The following is a 22,139-nucleotide window of genomic DNA, read 5'->3' as shown; positions in this document are numbered from 1 at the left end:
TTCTGCTCAATCCAAATATATAGTTTGTCTAGTAATTTGGTCAAGTCTGTCATTGCATGGTTATTTTTCACTTCCAAGGGCAATCTTGATGTTTTTGTAGTACGAGGGCATTCTCGTAATTTTACTCCATAGTCTTATCCAAGTATTCCATGTATTTAACCTTTAATAAATTAATCAAAATTTACGGATCCTGAAATCAATTCATTTAATAATGAAACACTAAACTTATAATTGTTTCCGATTGATCTTTTAGTTTCTTCTGCGAACCATCTGAGTCTTATATAATTTATTGTCTTTTACCAAAATTTTGTTTTGTTTCCAAAATTAATTAATTTTACCCAAATGACCAATCATTTCATCGATGCAGTTATCAATTATCAACAAGTTATAAAAAGCAAACAAAAGGTAGTAAAGTATTACCTCGATTTCTGTGCTACACCAATCGAACATTTAAACTCCATTCAATCACTCTCAAACTTGAATCCAACATCCAATAATATCTCGGATACATTTAAACAGATATTATATTAGAAACGAGGCTTAATTGTGGAAAATGGATCGAATAAGAAGATAAAATGCTGAAAAATAGCTTACCATGTTGGAATTTGGTGAAACAGACTTCGGATTTTGACTTAGGACATCAAAAAACATAAAATATGATTTTTTGAAAATTTTGAATTTTTGGTCAAAGTCAACAGTTAACAATCAACTCTGGTCAAATTCAGCGGTTAATGGTCACAGTCAACGGGTTGACTCGGATAAGTTAACTCAAACAAGTTAACTCAGCTTGACCGGTTCAGGTTGACTCAGTCGGGTCAAATAGACTCGGTTCATACCAGGTTAGGTTGATTCGGTCTGCCTGGACCTTTTTTAGACGAAACCAGAGTTGGGGATCGAGGCCCATGCATACGTTAAGGTGCGTGGTGGCAGTAGCGAGTTGGGGAACGGCTGTCGATTACTCATACAACTTCAATTAACCAATTACAATAAATATTTAGCCAAAACCATAAGAAAATTAACCAAACTATAAACCCGAGATTACCCACGACGGCGATGGGCGAAAACGACAATAATGGGCGACGAACCCGATCAGGTTTTTGTCGCATGGAGCTGGGGAGTTCGGTACTCAGGCGATTAGAGAAGACCACGGCCGAGGAAACCGTAATCGTCGAAAAATTGAACAACATGGTTAGGTATTCGACGGAGCTTCTTTAGCTTTTATACGACGTTTGATGGCCGATTAGTGTCGGTGGTTAGCTGAGGTAGCTTCACGATCGCCTGACACTTCGATTTAAGGCTGTCCACAAAGCCTTGGACGGTTGGAGAAGAGTGGTTTGACGAGAACAAGCTTGTTGGTTTGGGGGAAAGGGTTTGGGGTTCACCAGGGGTTTTGCTCATTCATTTTCATTTCATTTTTTATATCCCCAACCAATATATTATAAAATATATATTATATAATTAAACACTAAATTAAAGCAGAGCCTAGTAGCACAGGCATGGCTACCCATACCCTTAGGTTTATGGGTTCAAGTCTCCCAACCACCATATTTTCCATATTTTTTATTATGGACAAATTATGAGGCTAATCCCTAAACTTTCTAAATATTTAAACTTAACCAACAAATCTTTAGAATTATCCATTTTGGCCCCTTACAATTTTTTTGCCTCAACTTTGGGGTGTGACATTCTCAGTTAAGTCAAAAAACGATAGAGCACTTCTAGGATCTTGAGAAAGTTGTTAGAGCGTCAATTGTGACCGTTCTGATACCGATTGTTAAGCTCGGATCAACCGAAAATTGTCAAGAGGGGTGAATTGGCCTTTAAAAATCTTTGGTGTTGAAGCAATAAAAGATAAGATTTAGACTCAAGATTTAAATTGGTTCAAAATTTTCAACCAAAGTCTATATCTACTATCTTAGCTCCACACTAAGGATTTTTTTTTAACAAATTCACTAATTTGTACAACTCTAGTTTTTCTTAGTCTCAACTAAAACCCCTCCCCTTTTACAAGGTTTGATTTGGGTAAACAAGAATACTCACAACGTAGGTGTTTACAAAGATTTAAGCTCACAAGTATAAAACAAATAATATGTAATTAAGCTCCATACACTTATGTACCAGAGAAAAATGAAGGAAATAAAAATGAAAACTATTTTCTATTGATCTCGAAGATTGGATAGGTGTAGTAACATTCTTCAAGTCTCCTTGGATTGTTTTTATAGTGTGAAATGAGTTGTTAGTCGTTTATGATTGTTGTGGATGAGTTATAGCTATTGAAAGCTTTAAAAACATGCAATTAAGGTCACTTACACATGTTTCAAAAATTTTGAAAAAGTTTTGAAACTATTAAACTCATTGTAATTGCAAGTTTTGAAACTTTGATGAAAGTTTCGAAACTCTTACTTAAAATTATGATCGTTGAAGAAAATCAAGCCATTGGAATTGTTTCAGGGGCAAAGTCTCGAAACTTTATCAACAGTTTCGAAACTCACTATTCATAAACAGTACCCTCGTATGAATAATGTCATGAATAATGTCAAATAGTGATTGAATAGTATTTTCATATTTTAAAAGCATTAAACACATTTTAAACACTTTAACATACTTTAATTAACTCAAAAATATTTTATATATAAACAATTTAAAAAATATATTTTCAAGATATTTTAGACTTTGATTTATTTTTTAAAATATTTGATTAAGTCTAAAATCAATTTTTAAATATTTGTTATAATAAAAAATAAGTTTAATGTGTTATATATTGGTCAGACACAAAATTTCAAGTTAGGAGAGGCAAATTTATAAAATTTTAAAGAGGGAATAACTTATAAAATTTTAGAGGAGCGAAAACAAATTTTTGACATAAAATATATAAAAAATATAAGAATTTAAATATTTTCGTAGTTCTTAAATTAATATTATATATATCTATTATGATTAATATAAATTTACTTATTAATATATTATATTAAATAAAAGCTGAGATAATGTTCATTAGTTAGTTTGACGAAAAATACCATCTAAACTTACTGAAATATGACTCTTTCGTCAACATGGGATAAAAAATATCCTTTAAAAAATAAATAAATTTATATTATAAAATAAATATTTTTATAATTAGTTATTTTATTTTAAAATTTCTTTATTTTATTGTATCATATTACGTAATTTTATTTGCACCATTTTCTTTATTGAGTATGTGGGCGTATTTATTCAATCATTTTATGAAATTATGGTAATAGTTTTTACTAGATCATTAAATAGGATAATATCTAAATTTAATGGAGTGTGATACTTTCATAGATCGAAACAGAAAAATATCCTTCACAAAATAATGTTAATAACAATTTTTTGATATTCGTCTACTGCTTTACTTTGAAAAAGTTCACTAATTCAAATAAAATTGTAATTTAAATTAATTTTTAAATTTTTATTATTAAAGATGATTCATTATTAATAAGGTATAAGTTTTAGGTGTTAATATTGTCTTATGTGTAATTAATTCTCGAATTTATTATATTTTTTCTTTCTTTTTTATTAAATTCAGATGATTACAAAGTAGTATTGTTACAAATAGTCTTAACCATTTAACAAAAAATGCTTAATCACCTTGCTATAGCCGATGATGTTCGAATCTGTGACATCTAAGAACAACAACGATTTCTTTAATCACTGAAATAAATTGATTTGTGTAAGTTTTGTCTGTTAGAGCACAAACTGTAAAAATATATTTTCAAAATTATTTTATTTTATTTTGAAAATATTTTTAGGTATTCTATCATATCTAATCTCAAATAATAGATGATTTCATTTTCATTCACGCACGAACCTTTGTGCGTTCATTTTATTTTTAAAATAAAGAATTATTTGAGAAGTTACTATATATATAATCAGGGATGACCTTGGGGCAGGAGGGGCACCCGCCCAGGCCCACAAAAAAAAATTTTTTAGTATAAGTTTTTATTTTTCTTGTAATAAATTAAAAAAATATAAAACAAAATATAGTATTCTATGCAGTTAGTACTTAAACTATAAATTTTGATTTTAGTATAAGTTTTAGTACCTAAAACTTTTAAAATTTTCAAAACCATATCTAACACTCACTTTTCATTTGATTTTAGTACTCGTCGTTAAAAACCTAAAGCGTTTAGCACCTAACTGTCAATTTTGGTTTGTTTAATACATCAAAATTCAAAAAACAAAAAATTAAAACTTGACGTTAAATTTTGAATGGGTACTAAAATGAAATAAAAAAAACTAAAGTTTTTAACGGCTGGTACTAAAATGAATTAAAAATTAAATTTTACGTATAGTTTTGAAAAAATTGAAAATTTAGGTACTAAAACAGACTAAAACTGATAATTTAGATACTAAACACGTAATTTACTCAATAAAATAACGGGCCCATGAATTTATTAAGGTGTCAATTATCTTATTGAATTTTATATTAACGTTAATAAATTATTGTTCCATAAAATTCTAATTTAATATTTCTTTCTCAAAATTTAAAAAAAATCAATTGAACTCTTTAATTTTGGTATTTCCAAATTCCCACTATCAATTTACCAAATCTCTTTTCCGATTTTTCATAATAAAAATAATTATTAACGTTATTTTTTCCAAAACTTAATGAGAGAAAAAATTTAAATATAATTACCATGCTTCTTTTCTCTTTCATGTGTCATGATTTATCTGAAAATTATTATTCTCATTTTTGAATTTATCATATTTCTCTCACACGTAAAGTCACAATTATTTATTATCAATTATGGTGCTTGAATCATATTGAATATTGTCCTTAAAATTTTAGGTAGATCAAGTTTTCAAATTATTTCTTTTAATTTAATATATTTTCAAATTATAGATAAGATCGTTCTTTCATTTTCAAATATTATGTTATGTATTGAGAAAAATATGTTGGAAATCACTGATATTGACACTATCATCAATGATTTTGCATAAAAAATAATCGAATGCAATATTTTTTTATAAGTATTTGTATTCTTAAATATTTTTTTGACATCTTTTATATTACAATGAATTACTATTTTTTAATTAAATAAAAAATCTAATAAAATTTTTATATTATATATTTCTTATTTTTTATATTAGGGTCTCATTTTTTTGTTTTTGCCTCGAGCCTAAAAATAGTCAGGACCGACCCTATATATAATTATACATATAAATTTTAGATTTTAATATATATTTATATATTAAATTTTAATTTTGAATTTATTTTTATATGTAAAATATAAATTTAAAAATAATATTATGTTAATTAAAGCGTTAATAGTATGTAAAAATAAAATAAGATACAACATTTTATATATAATATAAAAATTAACTTTTATTATGAATATTTATGATGATTAAGATACAATATTTATTTTAAAAAAAATTAGCTGCGTATACGCATCTTATTAATTACAGGATGTATATTATAAGTTAATTTTTTAACAAATTTTAAATATAATCCTAATCTTATTTAAAAAGTAAGAAATAAAGACAATAGCGGAAGAAATAAAAATACTTTGAGTGAATCTAAAATTAATAGTCTAAGAGAACATATAAAAATAAAAATAAATAATTTGATTAACCAATTGAATATACTTGCTCATATATATTACAAGTCAATCTAAGATTGGAGCTCATTCTTACGAAATTATTATAAATTTAAATATGTATAAACAATAAGTAGATATTATTTGATGTTAATAAAATAAACAAATTAATAAAACACAGGGTAGTGGGCATTTATTTTCGGTAACACGTACTGGGGAATGAAGCTATAAAGCCTATTTTTCTTCCAAAGAAATCTCCCAGAAAACTGCTTCACTGCCTCTAAACCTTTTAGGGTTTAAGATTTTAGCATTCTTCATTGGCAGAGAAAGAGCCATCGCTGGAGCCCAACCCACCAACTGAAGACATGGATCTTGAAACCATCGATTCATCCGACCAAAATCCCAATGCCAAGGATGACGCCAACGGCGACTCCAAATCCAAGCGCGAGAGAGAAGAAGACGGCGAAGAAACCGACGATGCATCCAAAAAGCAGAAGCTGGAGAAGTCCGTGGAGGAGGAAATTCTTGAGAACAAGTCGGACTTACCCGAGTCGGGTCCTGTACGGCTCGGTCCGAAAGAGTTCGGGTCCTCGGCTTCATAATTGGGGAATTCAACTGGAGTTTAACAAGGTACTGATAAAAATGGCTTTCGCTATAACTTTTCTTTATGTGGAAGAATATTTATTTATTTTTAAATTATTTTTGGATTTCATAATGAATGAAGAATGTAGTTGATAGCATTGAACTGTTAACTTTTTATTTACACGAAGCTTGAGTTGTAAACGGCAGGATTTAAATAGCAGTCTGCAATTGGAATAGCCGCCTCGTCTGAGGCTGTTATTTCACTACCTTGATTCCTGCAGTGATTATAATAGCATCTGTTATTGCTGCCATCACGATAACTGCAATCACAATTAAATCCCTAGTAAAGTGTTTATTTTAATTGTTCATTAGAAACCAAGTATAATATTACTGGCATGTTGGTCTTTATGTTAGCTTGAAGAACTCTGTCTAACACAGGTTTTTGAAATATGATTGTATCATATGACACTTATATGACCCTCCAAGTACGGAAAAATATGGAGGGGAATACTCATGTGGGATGCCCATGGTACTAAATTGCAGTCGTGGTTGCAGATGTTGCATACATTATGACTTGATTTATTTCCCAAAAATAACTATGTTATGTTTTGGATTTCGGTGTTGCTGTGATCTTGAAAAATGTTACATGATGCCTAACTGAATCTGATAAGTTGGTGTTATTAGCTCTTGTTAGATTGTGGAAAAAATTGTTTATATGAATGACATAAAATGCACATACAATTCATTGCATCAATCTAGTATTGTCAAATTTGATCACTAGGCACTGAAATATCCGAAAATTGTTGTTTCATATTATGTTTATCTTTGACTTTTTGTTGCAGTATGAACATATGATATTGCTGGACTTGCTTAAAAAAGGCCATCTAGAGCCGGAGAAAAAGATTTGTGGAGGGATCAAAGCTTTCCAAATCCGAAACCATCCAGTGTGGAATAGTAAATGTTACTTTGTGATTAGGGAGGATGAAACAGTTGACGATTTTAGCTTCCGGAAATGTATTGATCATATACTCCCCTTACCCAATGATCTGAAGATAAAACGCAACACAGACAGGGCATTACATGGTGGCGGTTGGAAAGGACGTGGTGGACGAGGCCGTGGGAAAGGTGGTAAGCCTAGAAACTAAGGCTATAGCTATTGAAATGAAATTGAATTCGGATTAAATTCTTTTGTTGGATCGAAACTGCTTTCTTTTGCTTATATATCTGACCTTAGGTTGTTGATGTTTTCTGAAGGTTATGGATATTGATGTTATCATCGGCCATATTTATTGCTTATATATATATATGTGTGTGTTTAAGCAGTGCTTTCGTATTTATCTCTTTGCAAACTTGTTATTTGAAGTTATATCTCCTTGAAAATAGGGATGTCCCCCAACTTAGTATTTGTTGGAGAATTTATGTTGTAAAAGTCTGAATATATTTTGCTCTATCTTGTTTCAAACCAGTTAATTGAGCTAAATAGGTTTTATATTTGAATCCCTTTGAATGTATCTATACATCTATATCTTTACTATGATCAAATTTTGACCAAGTTTGTTACACCATTACAACTCGTGAAAATACGAAAATGTCAATTATTAAACTAAAATAAAAAATAGGGTAATTATGTAATTTAATTTTATATAATAGTTCAATAAATATTATTTTTTCTATCGAAGATCATTTGATCTAGTTGAATGAGATGTTTGGCTTGTTTTGCGACGTCAAGGTTTGGTTTTTGATATTGTTGATTAAATAAACTCAAATAGAAAGATTTTCTTCATAATTAATCTTTATAGCATTTGATTTGTATATTAGTTGATTCATGAATCAAATATTGATAAATTATATTATCAAAATTTTATTTATTTCTAAAATGTAATCATTTCAGCTTTATTATATATATATAGAGTTATCATTCACTTACAATGTAAAACTCTTGTTTTAATTTTTTTTTTGTATATCTTCTCATTTCTTACTGTCGTTTATTTTCGATTATCAAACGATCTTAAATTTTTATAACACTAAAAAAATTATATTGTATAATCGGATCCTATATTAATATATATATTTTATTTGAAAAACTAATTTTATGGTTACAGCTATACAAATTTAAGAAGAAAGTTGTTGATTTCAAAATGTGAATGTTGCAATTAAGAAATAACAATTTCAGAATTTCATATATACACAGAGACAAGTATTATTTGTAGAGGCTATTGCAACTAGAAAAGTAAAATAAGCCTACTAAGAAATACGAAGATAACCAAATCATGAAAAGCATTGTCGGATCAAAATGTAAGAGACAGTGTTGGGCCTTCCCAAGTTGATATGATCAAAGAGCCATTGCATTTTCTCATATAAATAAAAGTTAAATTAGTTTATCCAACACTAGTTCGAAACATTAATAAATACTAATGGAATTCACTATCCACGTTATTTCAAAACTGTCAAAAAGCACTACAAAGTACATACTCTGATTCAGAAATGATCATTTTCTTCTCATCTGCAGCCATCGAAATACCCTTCCAATTTCTCACCAGGTGATCATCAATTTGAAAGAAAAAAAAACTTATAAAACACTTTCATTCTACAAAACTTAAGGTTCTTATCTCTCTTAAAGCATGGTTTCCACTTTCGGAGCTTTGATTTTTTTTTTTTTGGCATTTTATGCAGTAACCGGTTGCTTCTGCACAAATGCAATTCCCTTTTCAGTGCTAGCCTTCAGTTCAGGCTTAATAGCTTCCAAGGCATTCTCTTCGTACTCGGACAACCCCTGAAGGTCAGATTGAATAATTGCATCAATCCCTTTTCTTCCCAGCTTGACTCGGGATGCAAAAAATGGAAGACCAGACAGATCTGATTGTATATACGAGCACTCGTAGACATCCCCACCTCCATCTAGAGCACGAAGGGATGATTCGACAAATCTTGCAGCAGCATATGCCATGGGCCCTCTGTCCCGGCATTTTGAATCCTGACGGTTAATTCTAATGGTGATACCAGCATGTCCGCCTATAACCGGAACATCGACATCGATGAACTTAAGGTTTTTCTTTTGAGCGACAAAAGTGTTAGCTCTCACAACATCCAATGTGGTAACACCAAAATGCTTCTTTCGATCATAAACACCCTTTTTCTTCAGAACTTCAGCAGCAATAGGTACTGTGGAGTTAAATGGATTGCTGATAACATGGATGAAGGCATCGGGACAATTATCAGCAACGGCCTCAACCAAAGTCTTAACAATGTTGGCATTGATGTTAAAGAGATCATCACGAGTCATACCAGGCTTTCTTGGAACACCAGCAGGAATAACCACCACATCCACACCTTTCAAACAATTCCTAATTCGGAAGCACCGGTGAAATCCAGAACTTGTGAAGGAGTATTGCAGTGACTGAGATCGGCAGCAAATCCTTTGACATTCGCTATATCAAAGAGGTCCAGGGCCGAAACTAGCGGGGACATCTTGATTTGAAGTGCCAGAGGCTGACCTATCCCTCCAGCAGCTCCTAGGATTGCCACATTGCAATATGCTTGAACCTGTGAGCTATAGTGAGACCTCCGGTTTGGTTTCTGCCTCTCAGTGCAAACGAACCTCTAAGAGCCGCACTGCTTTCTTTGCCAAGGAAGGAGAGTTCTGAATCACAGTTAACGGATGTTTCCGCCTTGAGGCCACTGAAACTTGCAAGTGAATTCGGTGAGACGAACCTTATAGCAGAAGGTTTTGTTTGCAGAAGTGGACTGCCCCGACTCCTATAGGAGACAGTCGATCCAATTGAAAACGTAGCTGCTGATGTTGTTGCCATCTCACACTACAAAGCAGCAAAAAGTGTCGCAGCCTAGCCTACATGAAACCAGATATCAAATAATATAATCAACAAGCTGCATGACTCACACCAAAGCTGAAAACGCATTTCCACATTGTCATAACGTTTCCGCGGAGATCCGTTAGAGCTAAAAAATTGGTTTTCGGAGAAAGTGATGAAATATGATTTGGAAAACATTTTGATTTTGGAGTTTCCATAGGTAGGTTGGAAACCTTAAATGTCAAAAAAATGGTATGTGTTTTACTAAATATTCGTTTTTAAGAGTTTGGGAGTCGGTTACGTGTGGGGAAGGGTTAGCACCCCCACAACACCCAAATTTTGGTACCTAAACGATTATATATTGTTTAAATATTGATAATTACAAACTTAAAAATGTATTTAAATTATGATCCTTTTATTCATTCGAATTTATTTAAAAAGTGTAACAATCTTCGGGAACACACTTCCTTTGTAGTTAGGAGACTTTCCCATAGATTCCTCTCACAAAACATTATTTCACAAAATTCGCCAATATAAATTAAAATACAATAAAATAAAACAAAATAAAAATGAAAAACGATGAAAAATAATCGAAACAAATAAATGAAACAGATAAAATTATCGAATATAAAACAACATTTATGTGAAAAATCCTCGAAAAGACACATTCCCTGTACTCGGGAGATGTCTTCGTAGATTTCCCTCACAATGAAACTTTCCATTTTACATATTATAAAATAATGATGATTAAAAAAACAAGGTGGAAAATATGTACATGCAGAACAAAGAAATAAATTTCATATGAAGAATGCATACAACTACATAACTTATATACATACATACATACATACATGAAATTATAACGATCGATAGAACAAAGTTACAAATTTGGACTAAAATATATATTTACAAACATGACATACTAAAATACAAATAAATATAAAAAATAGACATGCTTAGTAAAATAAAGGACTAAATAGCAAAAAAAAAAAAACAAAAATTTACATGACTGAAATAGCAAAACCAAAAACATAAGGGACGTAAATAGCACAAACAAAAATTTAAATGACTAAAATAGGAAAAATAGAAACTTAAAGGACTAAACAGTGATTACAAAATAAACAGAGCCCAAATAGAAAATGTTAAATAATACAAGCACCAAAAACGTAAAAAACCTATAAATAATATTTGGGGATTAAACTGCAATAAACAAAAACATGAAAGCCTTATAAATAAACCAAATGTAAAACGGTGACTAAAATGATAGGTTTACAAATATCGTTCCCAAATTCATACATTAATAAGAATAATACAACATATAATCACATGACTAGAACGTAGAAAATGAAATATAAGTGCTCGAAATTAAACAAAACATAACTTTATTAAATGGCTTCACAATGAAATTACAAAATACGAAATACTTAAATGGCTATTATCCCAAGAAATATAAAAAACACGGGTAATATATTAAAATGGAAAGGACTAAAATGTCTATTTGCCCTTTAGCAATCAAAACACGGAACTAGGATGACGAAACTACGTCGTTTGAAGCCTTGGATATAAGGCTAACCGAAAGCCTTAACTCAACCCACTTCCTCATTTTCTTCTCTTCTCAGAAAAAAGAGAGAGGGTGAGAGTTTCAAACTCTCTCAACTTTCTCCTTGGGGAGGATAAAAGTCACGGTGGCCGGCGGTGTATATGGTGGTGTACACGACGGTCTACGATGATTGGAGAAGGCTAACCAACCCTAAACGATTCCCCTCCTCACCCTCATCTCATCTCCTTACTTTATTTAGCCTAAAACCAACCCAATCCTTATAGATATAGGGTTTACCTCTTGGGAAAAGACGACTCTGGCGACCTTAGGGATTCTAGCCTTTCGAACTCAGGTAAAATCTCTCTCTCCCTTTCTCTCTTTGGTTTTTTTTTCTTGGTTGTTTCTATCTCTTTGGATATTTTTGCTTTTGGGGTTTAAAATCCTCTTGCGTTTTTCTTTTTCCTTTTGTTTTTTATTTTCTGGAAACTCTCCCTAACCTTGAATCCCTCAGTATTTTTCTCTCTCTCTATTTCTTCTTTTCTCTAAAACTTGAATCCCCTCTTCTGTTCTCTGTCTTCTATTTTTATCCTCCCCTGAGTGATTGGTGAGTTTGATGCTTTTGTTGATAGATTTGATTAGTGATTTTTATCACTGTTTGATGAATGGGTTGATTTGGGTGCAGGCGGTGGTGGCAACGATGACAGACAACGGTGGCATCATCATGATATCCCTAGGGCTAGGGTTTTAGAAACCCTAGGGGGCTGGGCCAGATCTTCTTTGGGTCGATTTTGCTATTGGTCATTTGGGTTTTAGGTTAACTGTAACTGAGTCTTGGGTATCTCCATGGGCTTCGGGTGATAGCTGGGTCACTTGAGCCAGTGTTGGGCTTGGCTTCAAGGCAGGGTCTGCTTGTAACGGGCTTAGGCATGTGCATTTGGGCTCCAGGTGGCCTGCACAAAATATGTAATAATAATAATAATATTAATAATAATAATAATAATAATAATAATAATAATAATAATAATAATAAATAATAATAATAATAATAATAATATAAATAATATTTTTGTAAACCATGACAAAAATGAGTGTCTGCAACTGCTCCTCTTTGCACATTCTTGTGTTAACAAGAATAGGGAAAAGACCAACAAAATAACCAATTTTTGTCCGATTCTCTTTCTTTGGTTTAAAATTTGATGTGTTTGTTGGGTTGGGGACGACACGACTCATACGCGATGAAGAGTTCTAGCTATCTTTAAGGAGGGTGATAACATGATTCCTACGTAATGAGGATAGCTGGTTATCTAGGGGTGATGCGACTCCTACGTGATGAGGAAGGCTGGTCTGTGGATGACACATTTCCTATGTGATGAGGATGGCAGAACATATTTAGGGATGATAACACGGTTCATACGTGATGAGGACGGCTGGTTATCAGGAGTGACACGAAACATGATTCCTACGTAATGAGGATAGCTGGTTATCTAGGGGTGATGCGACTCCTACGTGATGAGGAAGGCTGGTCTGTGGATGACACATTTCCTATGTGATGAGGATGGCAGAACATATTTAGGGATGATAACACGGTTCATACGTGATGAGGACGGCTGGTTATCAGGAGTGACACGACTCCTACGTGATGAGGAGGTATGGTCGGGGGATGACACAGTCCTACGTGATGAGGATAGCAGGCCATCTTTAAGGATAATAATACGATTCCTACGTGATGAGGACGACTGGTTATTTGAGGTTGACATAACTCATACGTGATGAGGAGGCCTGGTCGGGGGATGACACGGTTCTTATGTGATGATGATGGCAGTCCATCTTTAGGGATAATATATCAAGGGAGACTGTCTTAAGAGAGACAAAATTAGTTTCAAGGGAAACGATCTCAAAGATGTTTGTTTTGTTTCATTGGAAACAATCTCAAAGATTTTTTTTCTCAAAAGAAATTGTCTCAAGAGAGACAAAATTTATTTCCAGAGAAACAAACTCAAAGATTTTTTCAAAAGAAACTATCTCGAGAGACAAAATTTGTTTCAAAAGAAACAACTCAAAGGATACTGATAATTTCTTGATCATGCTGATGGAAGAAGTGCCTTCAGAAGATCTGATTGTTCGCATCAATATGTTGAATCCTCAAAGATGCCCCAACATTCGATGTTGAATCTCCAAAGATGCCCCATCATTCATCATTCTTGCTTCAGCACTAATTCTAAGCATGAGCTTTGTATCTGAGAGCCATATGTCAACTACCAAGATTCAGTCCAGAGAGATTGTCTTGTTTGAAAAACTTTTTTCTTCTTCTTTATTTTGAAAAGTCATAAAAAATAAATTAAAAGGATGTTGAAAAATGTTTAATCAAAGATTTTGAAAAATATTGCCCTTTTCTATTTTTCATAATTGAGACAAATCATAAAACAAGAGTTCATTGGATATCAAAGAATTAATTACACTCTTAATTCTTCAATAAATTATAGCTATTTGACAAGTGTCAAAATTATTGCTATCTTTGAGGTATGGTTAAGTAAGGAAATGATAAAAAAGTCTCAAGTTGTTATTTTTGGTCAATGGTTTGGTATTCTCATTTATTTGTTGTTCACTGATCTGATGGAGTAGCTTATGTACTCATCTCATGTTCTCATTCCTGTTGTGCGATGCCTTATCAAGGGATTTGTGTGATCGCCTCTTATGCAATAGTCGCACAATCGTCATTTTCCACAAGGGTGTACTCTTGCAAACCTCGACCTGAGACAAGTTGTTTCCTTTCCCCATCAAATTTTGTCCCAAAAATTGGCTCCCTTTTTTCCCAACTTTGATCTTGAGCTTCGGAGAGATATTTGTTGAATTCCAGGATACGCGTCCAGAGAGATTATCTTGTTTGAAAATGTTTTTCTTCTTCTTTTGAAAGAACTTAATGAAGAAATAATTTGTGATTTTTTTTATCAAATGAACTAAAATAATGCCCTTTCTTCGGCCTCACAATTAGAGCAAATCAGAAAACATGAATTCGTTGAAAATAAAAAATCAACTGCTCTTTTAATCATTGATAACTACAAATCTTTGACAAATATCAAGATCGAAAAGTTGGTTTAGAGGTTAGCTACCTAAACTCTAAGGTTTGTTTCATCCATTTGGTCACCTTGAAGATCATGTCATGCCCTTCTTTCTTGGTTTGGCATTTTGATTGTAGGTGGACAAAATGATGCAACTAGTATGGTCAATTGATAGACTCTTTAGAACACTTTTGTTTCAGTTCTCTGAAATCTTCCATTTGTTCAAGCTTCATAGACTTACCTAGTCAAGGTAGTTCATAAATATCAGTCTAAAAATGATATTTCTGAGTGCTCGTGTGAGTTCAATTATAACAAATGTTCCTTAACTCCCTTAGTCTATATTCACCAAAATTCCTTATTTAGTATTTGATTTAACCTGCCATTGTTTGGCTAGATGGATTCAATTTTATTGTACGTATATTTTATAATTGCCTTTATCAGGCTAGCTGAAGGATTCATGTCGTCACAAAGTCTTCGACTTGACAAGCACAGTGGAGCATACACCGGATTGCCAAGTACTCAATCAATGTCATGGTTTGAATTTAATCTATTCATAAAGTCAGGGCTTTCGAGTTTCCTCTATACCCAATTGCTTTAGCAGAATAGATCAACTTTATTGTATACATATATATATATTCTGGGTATACGAATTCCATTTCTTAAGCTCGTTGAGGAGAACCTGTTATAGCCCAAGTGTTTGATGAAGGTCAGAAAATCTCATCGTTAGAGTTTAATTCCCAAGCAACTGACCTAAACTAGATTCGCCTACTGGACCATTCCATTTGAGAAGATCATGATCAGCATTGAACGTTATTAACATAAGTAGAACCAATTAGTTTTGTAATCTCATGTGCTAGTTGCCCTATTTTGTCTGCTCCTAACACATACCTGAATGCCAAGCCTTTCATTGGCTATACATGCGAGGAGGGAGCTAGCTTAGTTTCTTCAAGGGAAGGGTATGCACTCTGATGTAAATTTGGATTAGGATCAAGGGATCCTTGTTTTGCTAGGGTTCAATCTTGTCGTTTGTCAAAGATTTACACCCTCAATTATTAAAAAGATTTTAATTAAAATGATATTCAAAGAATTCAAGATTAAAATTTTCTCATTGCTCATTTCCTCAGAAGGAAGCATTTTATTTAAAATGTTTGAATGTCAAGTGACTTACAAATATTCACACATAGATAGAAAAACGAGTTCAAACAAGATGACATGCATGAGAATGCAATAAAACTCCTGATGGATACCCTAGTCAACTCTTGATCAGAATGCCCCGTTACTCATTGAATGACGATGGTGTGATTTTATTGGATCATGGGAAGGTATATGTATGAATTTTGTGTCTCAAAAAGATAAAAGCTATGTTTCAAAGTCTCAAGGAAAGGTAACGTCAAAATTTGATTCTTTGGTAATGACCGTGAATTATTTCAGGTAAAAAATCAAAATATTTTATTTTTGATGTTGGATGGTGTAAGAAAGGTCTAATTTTTCCATATGTCAAAAATCTATAATTCTTGAAGAATTAGGAGAATCCGTAATTCTTTTGATATTCGAAGAACTCAAGATTAAAACTTGTTCAATTATTCAACCTTAGAAGGTAGCATAAATTCAGTCATCAAAGATTAAAAATATTTAAGCAAATATTAAAGAAAGAACAAAAACGAGTTCAAACAAAACAATGATCTTGGTGCAATTGGTAGATGCAATGACCCCATTTTCTTCGATTATCCATGCCCCTGAATCCATCAGGTTCTGGATCTTGCGCTTTATTGCCTTACAGTTCTCAGTGGAATGTCTGCAGCTTCCTGTGTGGTAGTTGTACATGAGATCAACATCGTAACCCTCAGGATATGGTGATTTTTTTTCTTAGATCATCTTGGAGGCTCAGTCCTATAACCAGCAAAACATCTTTCACCATACTGATTTCAGCTTCTTCTTTTACTTGTACAAATCTTGCTTCTATTCAACATGTGGTGTCACGTGATCAATATCACTTCCATCGAATCCTCTATGAATTAATTCCATGTTTTTATAAACGATGCATGTAAAAATGTTTAAATTAATGCCATGCAGAATGAAAATGCAAAAGGCATCGATTTCCAAAAGTAACCATTATTAGAAAGAGTTCTATTCAGCTTTCATCTTTATAAGAGAGGTCAATCTACGAATGATGTTAGACCCTTTTATTTAGCTCCATGATCTCAATTATGATCCCAAAACTTTCTCTTCTTTCAAGAAATAACTCTAAATCCAAATGGTGAGTAGTTGAACGCAACCTCTGAATCGACTTCCCTCCAATCTAAGATAACTATTTAAGGATCAGAAGGTCCTTGCCAAGACAGCTGATGCAATATTTATACCTCTCTCCAATCTGTTAAAGAAATATGCAACAACAACCTCCACGTGGAACAAAGTCTTTAGGAATACTAGCAGACCATATATATAGCCAGAGAAAAGATGCCTAATCCCTTATCTTCATCTATGTGTTCGAGTATCCCCTTCTTGAGACAACGCCACAGACAACATTCGTTTTCTTTTGAAACTTCTCTTTGGTTTCTACTCTCAAGCTCTCCCAAATCTCTATTATCTTTCTTGAAAATGATATTGACATAAGTGGACATCAATGATACGTAATCCCTAAGCACACTGTCTCCTCTTGCCTTTTGTTTCTTCAGACCAGTCTCAGACCGTTGGATTGGGTTCTTCCTTGTTATGAAAACCCTTTTCCATCTCAATGATCACTCTTCTACTCTGTTGATTACTCGGATAATCAACACCTTTATTTTATTTATGATGATCATGCAAAATACGAAGATGCAAATACATATGGAAAAGTGATGATCCTCTAAAATCCAATGCCAAAAAGGAATAAAAATGACACAAACAAAAGAAAAAAAAATAAGGTAGTAACACAAACAAAAAAGAAAAACGAATTAGTACCAGCAAGAATCAATAGAGTTAAAAGATGCTTTCTATAGATAAATATAACACCTACCCAATCATGATATCTATCCAAGCATGCTTTTTTTAGATAACAATCCTACCCAAACATCTTTCTACCCAAAATAATTATTTTCAATGAAATGATCCCAATTGCCTGGTATCTAGTTCGCATGTTTTTGTTCAACAAAATTTAAAGCAAAAGAAAAGGTTCAGAAACGCTCCTCCTTTGTGTACACTTAATTTGGGTACCTACTGACGGAGAGAGGTTCGACTTGAATTTTATCGAGGTGGGTTACTAGGGCTCACTATATGCTGTATTGGGTTCTAAGAAAAAGGGTACTCGAACTGTCCATGTTGGTGCCTCATTAGGCTGCCAAACCCTCAATCCTGGCCCATTACAGGCTCATGTAGATCGAGTTTAATTTGATAGGATACATTCCCTTATGTCCGTGCGGAGAAACAATTTATCTCACGTAGACATAAGGTATATGAACCCCAAAGGTTACTAGCTAAAACCCATGCAGAGAAACAAATTATCTCATGTAGGCTAAGCTTTCACCTCAACTTAAAATGGACAAAGCTCGTAAGTGAGCTTATAATGTGTAAATGTACGTATTGTGTATGAGGAGAAGCTCACAAACCTTTAAAAAAATGACAAAAACAATACTCTCGCAATTTCCATAATATATTCGAATTTGAAAACCAATTAAATAAAAAATCAATTAGTTAAAAATAAAATAATGCATAATATGTTGAAACTCAAAATAAATAAAAGGATCGTAAATTAAATACAAATTAAGTTTGTAATTCCCAAATACAAGACAACATATAATCGTTCATGGCCTGACTCCTGAAGTCCCTAGTGGAGTCGCCAAGCTGTCATAACGTTTCCGCAGGGGATCCGCTAGACTTAAAAAATTGGTTTTCGGGGAAAGTGATGAAATATGATTTGGAAAACATTTTAATTTTAGAGTCACCATCAACCATTAAGTTAGGTAGATTGGAAACCTTAAACATAAAAAAATGGTTTGTGTTTTACCCAAGATTAGTTTTTAAGAGTTCGAGAGTCGGTTACGTGTGGGGAAGGGTTAGCACCCCACAACACCCAAATTTTGGTACCTAAACGATTATATATTGTTTAAATATTGGGAATTACAAACTTAAAAAATGTATTTAAATTATGATCCATTTATTCATTTAAATTTATTTAAAAAGTGTGAACAATCTTCGGAGACACACTTCCTTTGTAGTTACGAGACATTCCCATAGATTCCCCTCACAAAACGTTATTTCGCAAATTTTGCCAAGATAAAATAAAATACAGTAAAATAAAAAAAAATGAAAATGAAAAGAGTTGAAAAATACTCAAAATAAATAAATGGAACAAATAAAATTATTGAATATAAAATAACATTTATGCGAAAAATCCTCGAAAAGACACCTTCCCTTGTAGTCGGGAGATGTCTTCGTAGATTTCCCTCACGATGAAACTTTCCATTTTTGCATATTATAAAATAATGATGATTAAAAAAACAAAGTGGAAAATATGTACATGTAGAACAAAGAAATAAAATTTCATACGAAGAATGCGTACAACTACATAACTCATATACATACATACATGAAATTATAACGATCGATATAACAAAGTTACAACTTTGGACTAAAATAGATATTTACAAACATGATAGATTAAAATACAAATAAATATAAAAAATAGACATGTTTAGTAAAATAAAGGACTAAATAAAAAATAGAAATTTACAGGACTGAAATAGCAAAAATAAAAACTTAAGGGACGTAAATAATACAAACAAAAACATAAAGGACTAAAATAGGAAAAATATAAACTTAAAGGACTAAACAGTGATTACAAAATAAATAGAGCCCAAATAGCAAATGTTTAATAATACAGGCACCAGAAACGTAAATAACCCATAAATACTATTTGGGATTAAACTGCAATAAACAAAAACATGAAGGCCGAATCATAAATAAACCAAATATAAAACAGTGACTAAAATGATATGTTTACAAATATCATTCCCAAATTCATACATTAACAAGAATAATACAACATATAATCACAGGACTATAAACGTAGAAAATGAAATATAAGTGCTCGAAATTAAACAAAACAAAACTTCATTAATTGGCTTCACAATGAAATTACAAAATACGGGGGACTTAAATGGCTATTATCCCAAGAAATATGAAAAACACGAGTAATATATTAAAATGGCAAGGACTACAACGACTATTTTCCCTTTAGCAATCAAAACACGGAACTGGGGCAACGAAACTACGTAGTTTGAAGCCTTGGATATAAGGCTAACCGAAAGCCTTAACTCAACCCACTTCCTCATTTTCTTCTCTTCTTAGAAAACAAAGAGAGGGAGAGAGTTTCAAACTCTCTCAGCTCTCTCCTCGGGGAGGATAAAAGTCATGGCGGTGCACACGGCGACTTAAGGTGGCCGAAGAAGGCCAACCGACCCCAAACGATTCCCCTTCTCACCCTCATCTCATTTCCTTACCTCATTTAGCCTAAAACCCACCCAATCATCATAGATCTAGGGTTTAACTCTATATATTTTTTCTTCTCTCCAAAACCCAAATCCCCTCTTCTATTTTTATCCTTCCCTGAGTGATTGGTGAGTTTGCTGCTTTTGTTGATAGATTTGATTAGTGATTTCTATCAATGTTTAAGGGATGGTTTGATTTGGGTGCAGGCGGCGGTGGAAGCAATGACAGGCGGCAACAGCATCATGATATCTCTAGGGCCCCAGGGGGCCAGGTCAAAATTTCATTTGGTCTGTTCTACTCTGAGTCATCCGAGTTTTGGGTTAGCTGTAATTGGGTCTTGGGTATCTCCATTGGGCTTCGGGTGATAGCTGGGTCACTTGAGTCTGGTGCTGGGCTTGGCTTCTGGGCAGGGTCTGCTTGTAACGGGCTTGTGTATTTGGGCTCCAGGTGGCATGCACAAAATATGTAACCATGTAATATAATAATAATAATAATAATAATAATAATAATAATAATAATAATAATAATAATAATATAATAATAAAATATAATAATAATAATATTTTTGTAGACCCGGATAAAAATGGGTGTCTACACTCATTTTTTGGAAGTAAAAAGACACAGATGGCAAAGAAATGAACATGAATTGTATATTCAAAGACAAGCTTGTACTCTAAAATATAAAAACAAAGAAGCAAGCATTTGCCTCTATCTATAATTATAACGAACGAGCATTAAAGCAAACTAAAAGCAAAAGAAGCTGATAGAGTTATTATGGCTTGAAAGTAGAGCCTCCTCCTTCCATGCAACCAAAGGTACAATTTTGTATTCACATTCACATCAAAGCAAAATGAGCCATCCTCATCTTACACAATCCTCATGTCACAAAATTAAATCCTACAGACTGATTAGAAAATTCCCGAGATCCCATTTCCAGTGCAGCACACGTCTAGTAGAAAACAAATTATATATATGTGCATGGGTTAAGATCCAGTTATATTTAGCATTTAGTTTCACACTGATAATTGAAAATAGACGGCTGAAATTATCACGTTTTTTTAGATTGTTGAATGAGTGGAAATAGAAGACTTATATTGTCTCCTTATTCTTTTTTTCTGTGAATATCATCTCATTTCTTCTTATTAATCCGGTTATCTATTTCACTCGTTCACCAATCCTAAAACGGTTTAATACTAAAACGTTTTGCAGTGTGTGAGCAAATGCCAACTCTCTCTCTATATATTCAGTCTTGTTTTAGTACATTAAATTTGGACTCTAGTTCCATATAACTTGGTGTGAGTTACCATGTATTCTTTCAATTAACCACATTCTTAGCATTAGTTACAAACTTGAAATAAACAATCATGTGAATGGGGATGAAATATCTCAATATCGAGGTTCCTCCGCATCATCAACATAAACTCATCAATGCTCCCAGAGATTTTACTCAGGCAACAGAAGAAGAAGAAGAAACACAGAATCCCCAACATTTCACTTCCAAGAGATACCTCAAGGCATAGAGTTTATAATAAGGAAATATCGTAACAGAACAAAGAAGAGAAACAAAAATTCTAAGCTTCTCAAATTCCAAGCTGTATAAAGAAATGTAAAAACCAATAGCATAGATCTAATCAATATTGCACCCAGTTAATGCTCAGCTTAATCAACAAAGCACATAGCTTAGAATTCAAGAATTAAAACACGAAACGAAGATAAACACATTAAAAGAAAAAGAAACGAACCTTTGAGATCTGAACCGAGAAAGCCAGTACGGGAATCAAAGTGATATATAAGAAAAATGGGTTTTTCTTTTTCGTTTTTGGTATTTATAGGAATCCCCACAAATAAACTTCGAACAAAACACCAAAATTTTCGACTGTTTTTCAATTATTCTTATGTTCTCTGGGTATACCGAATACACCGCCACAACCTGGAAAGAATATACCAAAAAGCGATCGATTTTGTTTTAGATTTCTCACGTTTTGTTAAGAAATCGTGGCCTATGGTTTAATATTTGCTTTCTGCAGCTAAGATTTGTTTGTCTTTTATTCAAATGTTCAAATTACATTAAAACTTTTATAAATTAAAAAGGTCAGAATTACATAATTTTATTAATTTAAAA

The 22,139-nt window shown here is 32.6% G+C and overlaps 2 pseudogenes; one reads left to right on the top strand and one right to left on the bottom strand.

Moving 5' to 3' along the window:
• Positions 1–1,053: 1,053 nt before the first annotated feature.
• On the top strand, positions 1,054–7,427 carry LOC120171930 (annotated as a pseudogene).
• A 1,376-nt stretch (positions 7,428–8,803) lies between these two features.
• Positions 8,804–21,814, bottom strand: LOC120171876 (annotated as a pseudogene).
• Between the last annotated feature and the right edge of the window lie 325 nt (positions 21,815–22,139).

Source organism: Hibiscus syriacus, unplaced genomic scaffold (assembly GCF_006381635.1).
Source record: "Hibiscus syriacus cultivar Baekdansim isolate YM2019G1 unplaced genomic scaffold, ASM638163v2 tig00111837_pilon, whole genome shotgun sequence".
NCBI lineage: Eukaryota > Viridiplantae > Streptophyta > Magnoliopsida > Malvales > Malvaceae > Hibiscus > Hibiscus syriacus.
Note: the sequence above shows the minus strand (reverse complement) of the source record. Positions and strands in the feature narration are given on the sequence as shown.